General features: G+C 44.4%; 1 pseudogene; it reads left to right on the forward strand.

Moving 5' to 3' along the window:
• The first annotated feature begins 742 nt into the window (after positions 1–742).
• Positions 743–3,887, forward strand: LOC129846532 (single-strand selective monofunctional uracil DNA glycosylase-like; annotated as a pseudogene).
• Positions 3,888–13,578: the final 9,691 nt, after the last annotated feature.

Raw genomic sequence — 13,578 nt, forward strand, 5'->3', positions numbered from 1 at the left:
ACAGACCCAAAAAGATTTAGAAAACAAACACAATTTTGATAAACTCCCATATCTACTGGGTGAAATACCACAGTGTGCTATCACAGCAGTAATACCTGTGACCTGTTGTCACAAGAAAAGAGCAACCAGTGAAGAACAAACACCATTGAAAATACAACCCAAATTTATGTTTATTTATTTTCCTGTTACAACACTGTATATAGACATAATATGACATTTGAAATGTCTTTATTCTTTTGGAACTTCTGTGAGTGTAATGTTTACTGTTTATTTTTATTGTTTATTTCATTTTTGTTTATTATCTACTCCACTTACTTTGGCAATGTTAACATATGTTTCCCATGCCAATAAAGCCATTAAATTAAATTGAATTAGAGGGAGAGAGAGAGAGAGAGAGAGAGAGAGAGAGAGAGAGAGGGAGAGAGAGGATGGCTCCAAGTAAACAGACTACCATATTCACTATAGCTTTTGTTTGTAGTGTTACCTATTTAAGTGTGTGCATGAATGCGTGATGTGTGTGTGTGTGTCGTTTTGTCGAACCCGTCTCTGTACAGATCCGAGGACACTCTTATCAGAGACGGGAAACCATTGAGCTTTGAAACAGGATAAAATAGGCATACTTCTGTGTTCCCGTAGAAACATGCCATTTGATATTAGTGCAGTCAACGGTAGGTGGTGCTGTTTACATAAAACAAAAATCACCACCTCGTTTAGAATGGCTAGTAGTTTATCTGCGTGGAACTACCACTCCCAGAATGCAACTGCTTGGCTTTGTTGCCGGAAAACATCCGTTCAAGATGAACACACATGAACTCCAAAGGTACAGTGCAACTACAGCGACAAAGGTGCTGTTTTAAAGACAGTAATGCAGCCGTTCTGGTATAAGAGAGCTGCGCATTATCACTGTTATGCCTACTTAAAATAACTCGTAATTGTGTATGTGGATAATGAATGTAATAGCCGCTAACGTTGAGGGCTAACTGAGTTAGCACTCCCATTAATAAGCTAAATAACATTGCTTTCTTTGTCTGCAGGGATGGAAAGGGAGTTGTGGAGAAGGACGAACCGGAGGAGAACAACATTTGTTCACTCACACTGGGTCAGGTGGTCAATGTTGTACGGTTCCATGGTAACCTCCCGTTTTCTGCACGTGGAGTTGGAGCTGAACGTTCACCTTCGCCAGCTGTCGTTAAGTGAGCCCGTGCGCTACAATCCACTAGAGTATGCATGCGAACTGCACTGCTGCTTCGATTAGACATACTGTTGCTCCGGACAGACGATTCCCTTCGGCTGTCCGCCGCGTCTGTCCGATGAACCCGGGACGCTTCGGCATGGCTCAGGCCGGGGTAAGGATGTGCAAGCAGGTCAACGAATGCTGGTGGTTTGTTAGCCTAGTTCTTCCATTTAAGGCCCCTCTACGCTGCACTCTTTCCAGGGTCGTGGTTTGCCACTGGAATGCACGTGATTTGTTAGCCTAGTTCTTCCATTCAAGGCCCCTCTACTCTGCACTCTTTCCAAGGTCGTTGCTGTAAGTGGCAAAAGGTAAATAGTAGCCTTCTAAAGATTTTGGTTGATAGAGGACAATATAAACTCTTATCATGTATGAATACTGGTCATTTTCATCTTCACCATTGCAGAATGGAAAGGTCTGGAATTGGGATGAAAAGGATATTAAAGGGTACACATGAAGAATGTTTAAATAACATTGTCCACTCTGTTTGAATCTGATCAAATTCACAGTAAAGTAGAGTATTGTATTATTATCTACCTAATCATCAGTCCTCTGCTCTCAGGTCCCCATTGGTAATGTGAACCATGTCCATGATTGGCTGAAGATCACTGGTGAGGTGGGACATCCCCCTTCGGAGCACCCAAAGCGACTAATTAAAGACATGGCCTGCATTCAGAGGGAAGTGAGAGTCACCCATTTCTGGAACTTCTTCCGCAAGCTGTGTGCTGAGCCAGCTGTATTATTCTGCCATTTCTTCGTACATAACCTATGCCCACGTGTTCATGGGTACCACCGGCAAGAACCTGATGCCCCCCGAGCTAGTCATTGGGGAATGTGAGGCCCTCCTGTGCCCCCTGTGACATAGCACTGTGCCAGGCCGTGGCAGCCCTGGGCGTGACCATAGGGATTGTGGTTGGCAGAGTGGCAGAGCAGCAAGCACAGCAAGCCCTCTCGGCTGCGGGCATGGAGGTACGAGTGGAGGGCATCAATTTGTTTACAAATTGTTCAACGACTCATCACTCTGCTGTAACATTGCTGTCAGATGGTGTTGTCCTGCCTCTCTGCTCTCCCAGGCCCTCTCACACAGCAGTTCCTGGTTGAGCAGCATTTCCCCCAGAGCGCTCATGTTTATAGGCCATGTGGAGGCATACTGCATCACAATGACTCTCCTCAGATCTTGTTATATCCATTACAGAGAAGATAAATGATGTCTGTATTTACCTCACTGTGGGGTGTACTACCTCACAGCATGTAGACAGCTGCCCTGTCTCTGACCTCTGACCTTTGTGAGGACATTCTGTAGCATATTACCTTGAAGCAATTACACCCAGATCTGGCTAAGAAATACCTCACTACATATTCCAGGTAAACGTAGTTTGTCAGTCACACCTCCTAATGAGTTTTCTATTCCCTCACCCAGTCTCAAACAGCAGAGCTTGTTACCAATAATGACCCGCTATTATGAAGAGCCATGACTTTATGTTGCCTTCATGATGTAGCCCGGTGGGGCGTGACCCTTGGGGGGGGGGGGGGGTGAGTGTTCGGGAGGAGGGGCATGTCCCCCCCCCCAAAAAAAATATGCAGGGGTGTTCCACAATGAGGAACGGGGGCCGAGTGAAAACGTTTGGGAACCACTGATATAGCCTGAGGCTAATGACATCTTACTCTCAATTTAAACCAGGGTCCTTCTTGTGGTCATTATGGTAGTTGTTCTTGTTTCCCACTTGGTCTCAGCAGTGGTTTGCAAATTGGGAGTGAATGTAGACTAGTTTCAGTTTTTTTGTGGCCTTTGTAACAGCAATGCAATAGCAATGTTTCTCCTTTGACCAATTTAGTACATGTTCAAGCCAACGATTGACCTTTGCTGATGCTGTATGTATGGGGATGCCCTGTCCTTATCTTTGTTACATCTGGGAAGGACTTCTGCAGTCTCTTCCTCTGTTGGCATCCTACCATTACGAAGAAAGTTCTGACTGTCAATGTCCTACTGTATACCCACACTAGTGCATAGTGCGTATAAAGCCCTCTCTGTAATGTACACCCCATTAGGTCATGTATGAATAAGAATAAGCCCTTGTTGATGACATAAAGGGCACTCAAATGTTCTTGCACCATGTTGTTATACCACTCAGGTTAAGCTTGTAATGGAGGTTAAGCTTGTAATGGAAAAGGGGCTCAAGTGTACAGTCCTCCTTGCAGGTTCCTCTCCAATGATGCTTCCTCCCTTACACACTATTCTGAACAACTCAGACAAAATGCCACATAGCGAGTGTTCAAGTGTGTGTGTGTGTGTGTGTGTGTGTGTCTGTGTGTGTGTGTGTGTGTGTGTGTGTGTGTGTGTGTGTGTGTGTGTGTGTGTGTGTGTGTGTGTGTGTGTGTGTGTGTGAACCTAAATCAGGTGGTACCTTAATAAGAATGATATTTTTCTATATGCATGGAATTCATCTTATACTATGGGGTTGTGATGTACTTTAGTTTGTACTTGAAGTTAGTGTTTTGTTTTAAAGATTTTTGTCTTGTCCTTATTTTTTTATAGATGTACATTTCTCATTGCCTTGAGTTTTCTCTGGCATTGTTATAATTAATGTTTTTGTACATGACCTAATTTCCACCATGTTACATTTATTTTGTAAGGCAATAAATTGACTATATACTGCATTCTCATTATTCAATTTTTTTGATAAGCCAGTAATTTGTATTATACGCTATGGCTTAGTGAGTCATTACAAGGTAGTGCTGTGTAACAACATGCTAATAGAATGTAGTAACTAAATTGCACTGTCATAAGGAACTTAGTGTAAAGGACTTCCATGAATACTCTCTGTTCCTATTTTGACTCCAATCACAATGTCTCCCAGTCACCAGGAGTGTGGTGTGATGTTGTTTGTCTTTATCCTGGATAATGAATACATCATACACACCAGCGGTGGCCCTCTCCACTGCAGGGTGCATGTGTGTGAGAGAGGAAAGGGGCTGCCATCTTAACTGAGTTTGTCAGGAGGACGTGTCTGTCTGGGGAGGGCTTGATGAGGCGGGACTGGGTGTCTGTAAAATGGCCATTATTTCTCTCACACACACAAACTCTATCTCTCTCACTCTCTTACTTCAAAGCACCTGCAGTCACACATTCAAAGTCACATGTATCCAAATGCAGGCACTCTATCTGAACTCTCGTCTCTGCCGTGACACATGTAGTCATGTATGTGTGCATTCTCACATCATCCCCCTCCCCCACGCTCACTCATACACACACACACTTTCATATAATACAATTACAAAAACACACACAAGCTCCCTTGCATTCTTTATCTCTCTCATACACACAATAAACACACACTGGCACAACACCACAGGGCTGAGAGAGCACAGCTGCAGCTCCCTAATGACTCCCATCCCGCTCTGTTTCGTGCCGCATTATTAATTAGCTCAATGAGCCTTGCCAATGGGACGCGGATCTGTGGATTAGTCCTCCGGTACAACACACACAAACACACACACACTCCACAGTAAGCACCCCCCTGTGTGCTGTGGTATGGGCCCTGGCTGTGGGTTTGGGTGAAGTTCAGCTGCTGTGCTGTGGAGAGAAAACGGCCTGGCAAGATGGTGGCTGACAATAGAGGGGTTTGTTTTATGCCGCAGTATTCCATACATCTGTTTTGACACACAAATGTTGCTCATACAGGTAACTGCCACAGTAATGGAAACACTTGCGTAAATGAGGGTTACAGAGTATATTGAAAGCAGGTGCTTCCACACAGGTGTGATTACTGAGTTAATTAAGCAATTAACATCCCATCATGCTTTGGGTCATGTACAAAAACGCTGGTCAGGCCATTATTTAGGCTAGCATGGCTATGCCCCCGTAGGATGACAATGCTCCATCCACAGGGCACGAGTGGTCACTGAATGGTTTGATGAGCATGAAAACTATGTAAGCCAGTCACCAGATCTCAACCCAACTGAACACTTATGGGAGATTCTGGAGCGGCGCCTGAGACGCTGTTTTCCATCAACAAAACACCAAATGATGGAATGTCTCATGGAAGAATGGTGTCGTATCTGTCCGATAGAGTTCCAGGCACTTGTAGAACTTATGCCAAGGTGTATTGTTCTGGTTCGTGGTGGCCCAATGCCCTATTAAGATACTTTGTTGGTGTTTCCTTTATTTTGGCAGTTACCTATAGGTAAGACACACATTATGGTAAAATCAGCATTATGGTAAATGAGGGAAGAAAATAACTCCTCAAATATGGTCCAGTCTAATCCTTTAATCGATGCGGTTGTTTCTCAAGTGCGTCATTTGCCATTTCAATACTGATCCCTTCAACATAATGTTTGACTTGGTATTTGTAGCTTGCTTGTTGCTTTTCGAACAAGAGAGTCCACTTGACTCATGATGTATTGGTGTTTGTATGTGCCCACATGAAAAAATACTATAGTACACTATGGTATAAATACAGCAGTACTCACTGTAGTGTTGATGCGGACTTTACTGTAGTATTCACTGTAGTATTTACTGATAACTATGGTATAAATACTGTAGTAAAAGAAAACCTGGAGTATATACTATAGTTATTAGTATTTTTGTGGATTCTAGTATACTGTAGTATTAACAGTAGTGTTTTTGCAGACTGTAGTATACAGTAGTATTTATTTTAGTGTTTTTGCAGACTATAATAGAGAGGTGAGAAGGAGGAGCTACAGAAGTAACTTAGCCATTCATTGTAGTCATTGCGCTCAGTAGAGTTGCAATTTTCTCTAGTTTTCTCATGTCAATTAACTCGTTACATTCCTGGATTACTCATTATATTAATAAAGTCTGATTTAGTCAACAAATACGATAGTCAGTTGAGAAAAGGTTAAGGTTACAAGACTGTACATGTCTGTCTGTGTTGGCAAAATCACTACATATCCCATCGAGCCAAGTGGGGAGAGGCTGCCCGTAGTCACAGTTTCAAGACCAGTCAGAAACGTCTAGCTAACCCTGTGCCAGTGATGCTGGTGGATCTCAAAACTGAACTTAGGTCCACGTTAAGTAGCACTGAGGAAGTTCGATTAGACTGATCCAGGGTAAATCGCGCTATGGGCCGTCACATTGCCGGGCAAAAGTGGTTAGGGGGGACGCCCTGCTCAAATCGAGCATCACTGGGCCATAATGTCAACAAAACAGCATAATGAATCATTCAGAAACATAAAACATGTATTTTTTACATATATGTTAAATGTTCATAGCAGTTTTCCTGTGGAAAGCAGGTAAAGCGATATATGCGTTTTTATGAGTTAATGCTTTGCATGGGGCACCGGTGAGCCACCCGGCTCACCACCAGGAAGCAGCCCGGTTTCAAAACAAATTCAATCAATGCTAACCCGGTTCACCTGGGGCATTAATAGAATCCCCTCAATGATATTCTTTGCCACCGTCGTCTTACGACAGATATCTCGAACCAATCATGACTATTCAACAAACGTAACGTTATGACTATAACTATTGTTCCCTGAAGGAGGGAAACCAGGTACAACATACTATGGGGAGCCGCACTCTCATGACTTCGGTTGAAGGATCTACAATCAAGCCTGACAAGGCCAATAAAATCCACGCCTCGCTGGAACCCCCGCCTTCCACAGGTGATAAACGTGAGGCTCGGATTCATTCCTTCAATTTAATACCGCTCTTCACCCAGCCCAGGAATGGGCAGTGCGGGGCCAAACAGGTGTTGTACCTCATTTCCCTCCTTCAGGGAACAGTAGTTATAGTCATATCGTTATGTTCCCTTTCAGTCAGTCAACTTTGGTACAACATACTATGGTGAATATAATCACGCCCCAAGCTGACACCAACGGATACTAAATTAAATTGCCCATGGCAGACCACCCAAACCTGACCCTGCCAGATGCGTCAGTCTGGGTATTGCGAACATGGCACTCTGCCTAGTGACTTTCCCCTGTCGCAGCCGTAAGCACACTGTGTAATATACTGGGAGCAGTGACATCTAAACGATACAACCTCACAAAAGTGTGTGGTGATGCCCAACTCGCCGCAGCGCAAATATCTCCTACAGGCTACCCTTTAAACAATGCCCAAGATGCTGCCAGACCCCTTGTGGAGTGGGCTTGTACACCGTTAGGTCACCCTTGCACCTTGCTGCTGTATGCCAGGGAGATAGCCTCTACAATCCAGTGAGAGAGATACTGCTTAGAGAGCGCCCTGCCACGAGCTGGATTAGCAAAACAGACAAGAAGTTGGTCACATAGCTGGATATCCCAGGTCCGTTCAATGTAGGTGCGTAAAGCTCACACCGGACACATGGCATGTAATCTCTGTTGCTCTTCAGAAGCAAAAGGAGGAGGCGAAAAAGGGAAATAGCTCAAAAGCTAAGGACCTGTAGGGCATAGCCATGACTTTCAGGGCGAAGGCTGCATTTGGACACAACATCCCCTTAGAGTCACCCGGGGCGAAATTAGTACAGGAAGGGTGTAGGTGCCCAACAGGTTTAGCCGAGGCTAAAGTCCTGAGCACGGATGTTTTGTAGGAGAGGATCTTCAGATCCACCGAATCCAGAGGCTCAAAGGGGGCCGAACACAGTGCCTCCAAAACTAGCGGCAACTCCCATGTGGGCGACCGGTAGTTTAGAGACCGGTCTGAGATGACATACACCTTTTAGGAACCGCACCACCAGGTGGTGAGCCAGGGTCCTGTCAATTCCCACATGACACGCTGAGACAGCGGCTATGTACACCTTTAAAGTGCAGAATGTTTGAAAGAGCTCAAACGCTTGCCACTAATACGCATACAGCCCTCTTGTGGAGTGCACCATTGCAGACTGAATTGTAGCCATAACACTTGGAGGTAAACCTCTAGCCATCAGATTGTCCCTCTTAGAGCCCAGGCCCATAGGAACCAAATCTCTTGCCTCGCTTGCCAAACCTGCCCGTGCACCTGGGACAACAGGTCCCTGCACAACGGGAGTTTCCACGGGTCCCCGTAGGCAAATCATCTCCATGAACCAAGGCTGCCTGGGCCAACAGGGAGTCACAAGAAAGTATTCAGACCCCTTGACTTTTTCCACATTTTGTTAAGTTACAGCCTTATTCTAAAAACATGTTTTTACTTTGTCATTATGAGCTATTGTGTGTAGATTGATGAGGAAAAACAAATATTTAATCCATTTTAGAATAAGGATGTAACGTAACAAAATGTGGAAACAGGGAAGGGGTCTGAATACTTTCCGAATGCACTGTACAATCCTGAAATCAGCTTTTACTGTCAATAGTAACACAAAGCTTAAAAGGATGTTTGAGTGAGAAATACAGAAAATAAATGAGGTCACTTCCAGACATTCCTCACCACTCTATATACTGTAGTATTCACCATAGTGTTTTTGTAGAAATTACTCTAGTGTTCACTATTGTTTTCAAAATAAAAAATGTTGACAAAGAAGTGGAGTCTTTCTACTTGAGGAAACCTAATGGAGAAAGACTAAAGAACACACAGCATTCCAGCTGTAACGTGTGTGCTGGGAGTCGGGAACCAAGTTCAGGGAGTGAATCATTTAATAAATAAATGAAAACATAACACAAAACAAGAAACACAAACAACGCACAGACATGAAACTGGAACAGAAGCAATGATGCCTGGGGAAGGAACCAAAGGGAGTGATATATATAGGGAAGTTAATCAGGGAAGTGATGGAATCCTGGTGAGTCTGATGACGCGCAGGTGCGTGTAACTATGGTGACAGGTGTACACCCTAACGAGCAGCCTGGTGACCTAGAGGCCGGAGAGGGAGCACACGTGACAGTACCCCCTCCCCGACGTGCGGCTCCAGCCGCAGGATGCCGACCAAAGTGACGATTTCGGGGATCAGGAGTAGGCCGGTCACCTCTGCTGAGGCGCGGGAAACCTGTCAGTCCGGCTGAGACGTGGGAGCATGGCGACCTAGAGCGCCGAAGAGAGCATACGTGATGGTACCCCCTGCCCAGCGTGTTCAGCTCCAGCCGCAGGACGCAACCAAAGGGACGATCCTGGGGATCAGCGGCCGGATTCACAAAACATTACTTACAAAAAAACTTAAGCTGCTTAAGACAAAAAATAAGAACTTCATAAGATAGTTCGTAAATGCGATTCCTCAAAATGTTCTTAGGAATTCGTAGTTTTCTTAGGAACTTCGTAAATATCTTAAGAACTTCGTAAATATCTTCTTATGTGCTATTGACATTAGTGATGTGCTTGAAACTAATAAATAAGCCTATGTGACAGGGATGATAGGATTTGGCCCACTATAATAAAGTGTTGATATTTACATTTTATTACATACATTTTTTTGCTTTATGTCTCAAGAATAAAAATGTTTTAGTTGGCTCGCAAACCCTTTATACACACACAATTTATTTTTTATTTTTCACATATTATAGCCAGACTAATGTTAGCTACTGTAACGGCAGCCTTCCTCCTCTTCGTCTGAAGAGGAGGTGTAGCAGGGATCGGACCAAGACGCAGCGTAGCTTGTGCTCAAAATATTTAATAATGACGATTAAACAGTGAACACTTACAAAATGTGGCAAACCGATACAGCCCTATCTGGTGCAGAGAAAACACAGAGACAGGAAACAACCACCCACAAAATCCCAACACAAAACAAGCCACCTATATATGATTCCCAATCAGAGACAACACAAAACATCTGCCTCTGATTGAGAACCATATTAGGCCAAACATAGAAACAGACAAACTAGACACACAACATAGAATGCCCACCCAGCTCACGTCCTGACCAACACTAAAACAAGCAAAACACACAAGAACTATGGTCAGAACGTGACAGCTACGGTACATCAAAATCAAAAATGGATAACCAAGGAAAGCGCAATAGAAACTTCAGCAAACAAGAGCTTGAAATGATGGTGAAGGAAATAGCAGCCAGGTAAAGGTTGCTGTTGGGGAGACTTGATTACTGCAGGGTCACTGCAGACATCAAAAAGAGAAGTTGGGCAAGAGTGGCCGAGTCTGTCTCTGCCGTCGGGGGTATGGCAAAGGACAGTGACACCGTAAAAAAGATGTGGTCCGACATCAAGTCGGCTGCTAAGAAGGGAGCTGAGAGACCATTAATGTGAACCAGCTGGAGGAGAAGGTATCGTCCATGATAGGAGAGATGGTGGTAGAGGGACTGAGCAACCGGTAAGTTAGGTAGCTAGCCAATGCGTCCCGACATTATAGCCAACAGCATAGCTAACGACGTTAACGTTCGCCAAGTTCTTCTTTGCAAATTGACGAGATAACGCTTGCTCTTTAACACTTCTAGAATATTGTAATATATTGTTTAATTTGTTTTCTTGCTGTATTTAAATATCTGGTAGCCAACTGTGTCTGTGGTGCAAGAAAACGTTGATGTTTACAAAAGTATCCATTCGTCTCAAGACAAGGGTTTAGCTGTCCTAAAGTTAAGTACATTTCCAAGAAGAAATCCTAAAGCATTATTATCAAGAATCCCATTTCTTCTTAACTTTTTTCTTAGGAAGAAACAGGAAAAACCTTAAGAACATTTCCAATAACTTTATTGAGGAATAGCAACTTTGCTTAACTTTCTTCTTAAGTCTATAGTTAAGGAAAAAATGGCAGTTAAGAAGAAATTTCTTCTTAAGAAGGTTTTGTGAATCCGGCCCCAGGAGCGGACCGGTCACCCTTGCTGATGCATGGGACCTGTCGCCGGCTGGGGTGCGTGAACCTGACAGACCAGCTGAGGCAGGGGGGCCTGGCGATCCGGCTGAGGCATGAGATCCTGACAAGCAGGGGAGCCTGGCGATCCGGTGAAGTCATGAAAGCCCGACGAGCCGACTGTAGCAGGGGAGCCTGGCGACCCGGGTGAGGCTTGAGAGCCTGACAAACCAGCGGAGGCAGGGGAGCCTGGCGATCTGTCTGAGGCATGAGAGCCTGTAGCGGCTCCCGGACCCGACGTCATTCCCACCGAAACAAAACAACAACAAAAAACACTCCCTGATGCTTCCCTTAGGTGAGGCGTCATTCTGTGACGTGTGCACTGGGAGTCGGGAAGCAAGTTCAGGGAGTGAATCATTTAATAAATAAATGAAAACAAGAAACAAGAACAACACACATACATGAAACTGGAACAGAAACAATGACACCTGGGGAAGGAACCAAAGGGAGTGACATATATAGTGAAGGTAATCAGTGAACTGGTGACCTAGAGGCCAGAGAGGAAGCACACATTACATCATCTCTTTTCTATAATCTTAATGGAACACAACATATTGTCTATACTTGGCAAGTAGTTATGTGTGGCACCACCACTTATGGGTGGCATAAATTGGGATATGTGGGAGGGGAACGAGTGGGGTATATGCAAATGAGGTACATAGTAGTATTTACTATAGTTAAAAGTATAGTGTTTTTGCAGAGATTACTGTAGTATTTACTATAGTATTAATCAGTATACTACAACATTCTCTATACATATTTCTTTCTGTTTTTATTTAACTAGGCAAGTCAGTTAAGAACAAATTCTTATTTGCAATGACGGCCTACCCCGGCCAAACCCGGACGATGCTGGGTCAATTGCCGCCCAATGGGACTCCCAATCATGGCCGTATGTGATACAGCCTGGAATCAAACCAGGGACTGTAGTGACGCCTCTTGCACTGAGCTGCAGTGCCTTAGACCACTGTGCCTCTCAGAAGCCCATAAAGCCCATATAGTAAGTACATTCCATAGCAAATTCTACAGTATACTACAGTTTACTACAGAATTCTATAGTAAATTGTAGTATTTTTTCATGTGAGTGGTATGCGTATGTACATTTCAGCATCTTACTCCCAGGAACAAAGGCGCAGGGCGTGCATATTGACAGCCTGACCTGCAGGTGACCCCACGGCCGCGTGAGGAAAGGACAGGGGAGCTTTAGCCGGCCTGTCAGAGCCATCGATACTGTGATGAATGGAGGCGGCAGTTATTAAACCAGAATTAGAGCAAGGGAGGGAGGGAAGAGAGGGAGGGAGGAGGGGGAGATGGGACAGGTGATAAATTAAGGGATGAGGGGTTCTGCGAGAGAGGATGAAGGAGGTGTGGGTGGAGAGGAGAGAAGGAGAGGAAGGCGGATGTTGAGGGAGGTGGATGGCACAACATCAGCATCATCACTCTTTTTTATACTCCAGGGCCGCCCGTCATATGAGGAGACTGAGGGCATGAGGGTGGCACACCTAACTGATAACCTCCACACAGTCCACATATACAGCAGGAAGAGGGGGGGGGGGGGGGGGGGGGGGGCATGGGGAATTTTCAGTTTCTTAAATGTGCAGTTTTAACCAGCCTCATGTTTTTGGAAAATCTTCTAGAAAATGTAATTTAAAAAACATCCTGCTTATAAGAAAGGTTTACTGTGAAATGTATTATATAGATTCTTGCAAGATGAATGTTATCATTAAAAAAGGATTTAATGTTTAACTTTAATTCTCCTAAGTGTTTTGCTTATCATAAGAATTGTTGTTTTAATAAGTCTTGTGTGACTCCCATTTTTCTTAAGCACTTATTTTTTTTCCCGGCTGCAAAGCCCATCAATCATGGTGTGCTCTCGGAGCGTAGGACGGTGCACACATGGTACACACAGATAAGTCATACAGGCTAAGGATATTAGTCGGATCAGCAGGGGGAAAGGAACAGTGAGGGTTCACCGTGCGGTTACAACACGGACAAACATACACACGGTCATATGGGGCATTGATTTTCCCAGGCAAATCCGTTTACCATTGGCCATTACTGTTTTCAGTGTGTCTCGAGAAACTACGAAACGAGACAGATAAATCGGCACGTTTCTGCACCGAGCACTGTACTAATCACTTCCCTTCTCCCTTCTCTTCCCCCTCCACACCCCCACTCCCTCCTTTTTATTAGTGGTTTATTTATCAATGTTTTAGTTAATGTCACTGCTAATTTCTGCCCGGGTTTGTCTTCATTACACCTCTGGAGTCATTAGGAGCAGGGAGAGAGCTGTGTGCTGCTGGGTTATGTAGAGGCACCACACTGCTTCTCACTCACTTACTATGGTAATTCTCTGGCTCGGTCACGGCCTACCTCCCTGTACTAACTCAAACCACCCCCGACACTTTAGCAGCTACAACTTATTTGTTTTAGAGTCTAACTCAGTTTGGCTCCTTCAGTAAATGGGGATTTTGTCTATGTTTAGGCTGAGATGGTCTGAAATACTAGTTTACTGAGAGGAATAGAAGGTCTTGAATGAATGATACGATGGGACAACTGATTGTGTGTGTGCGTGTAAGACAGAAAGTTGAAACACATTTGATAGACGTGGCCATTGTATGCGAAGTAAGACGAGCCA

This window comes from Salvelinus fontinalis, chromosome 3 (genome assembly GCF_029448725.1).
Source record: "Salvelinus fontinalis isolate EN_2023a chromosome 3, ASM2944872v1, whole genome shotgun sequence".
In the NCBI taxonomy this organism is placed as follows: domain Eukaryota; kingdom Metazoa; phylum Chordata; class Actinopteri; order Salmoniformes; family Salmonidae; genus Salvelinus; species Salvelinus fontinalis.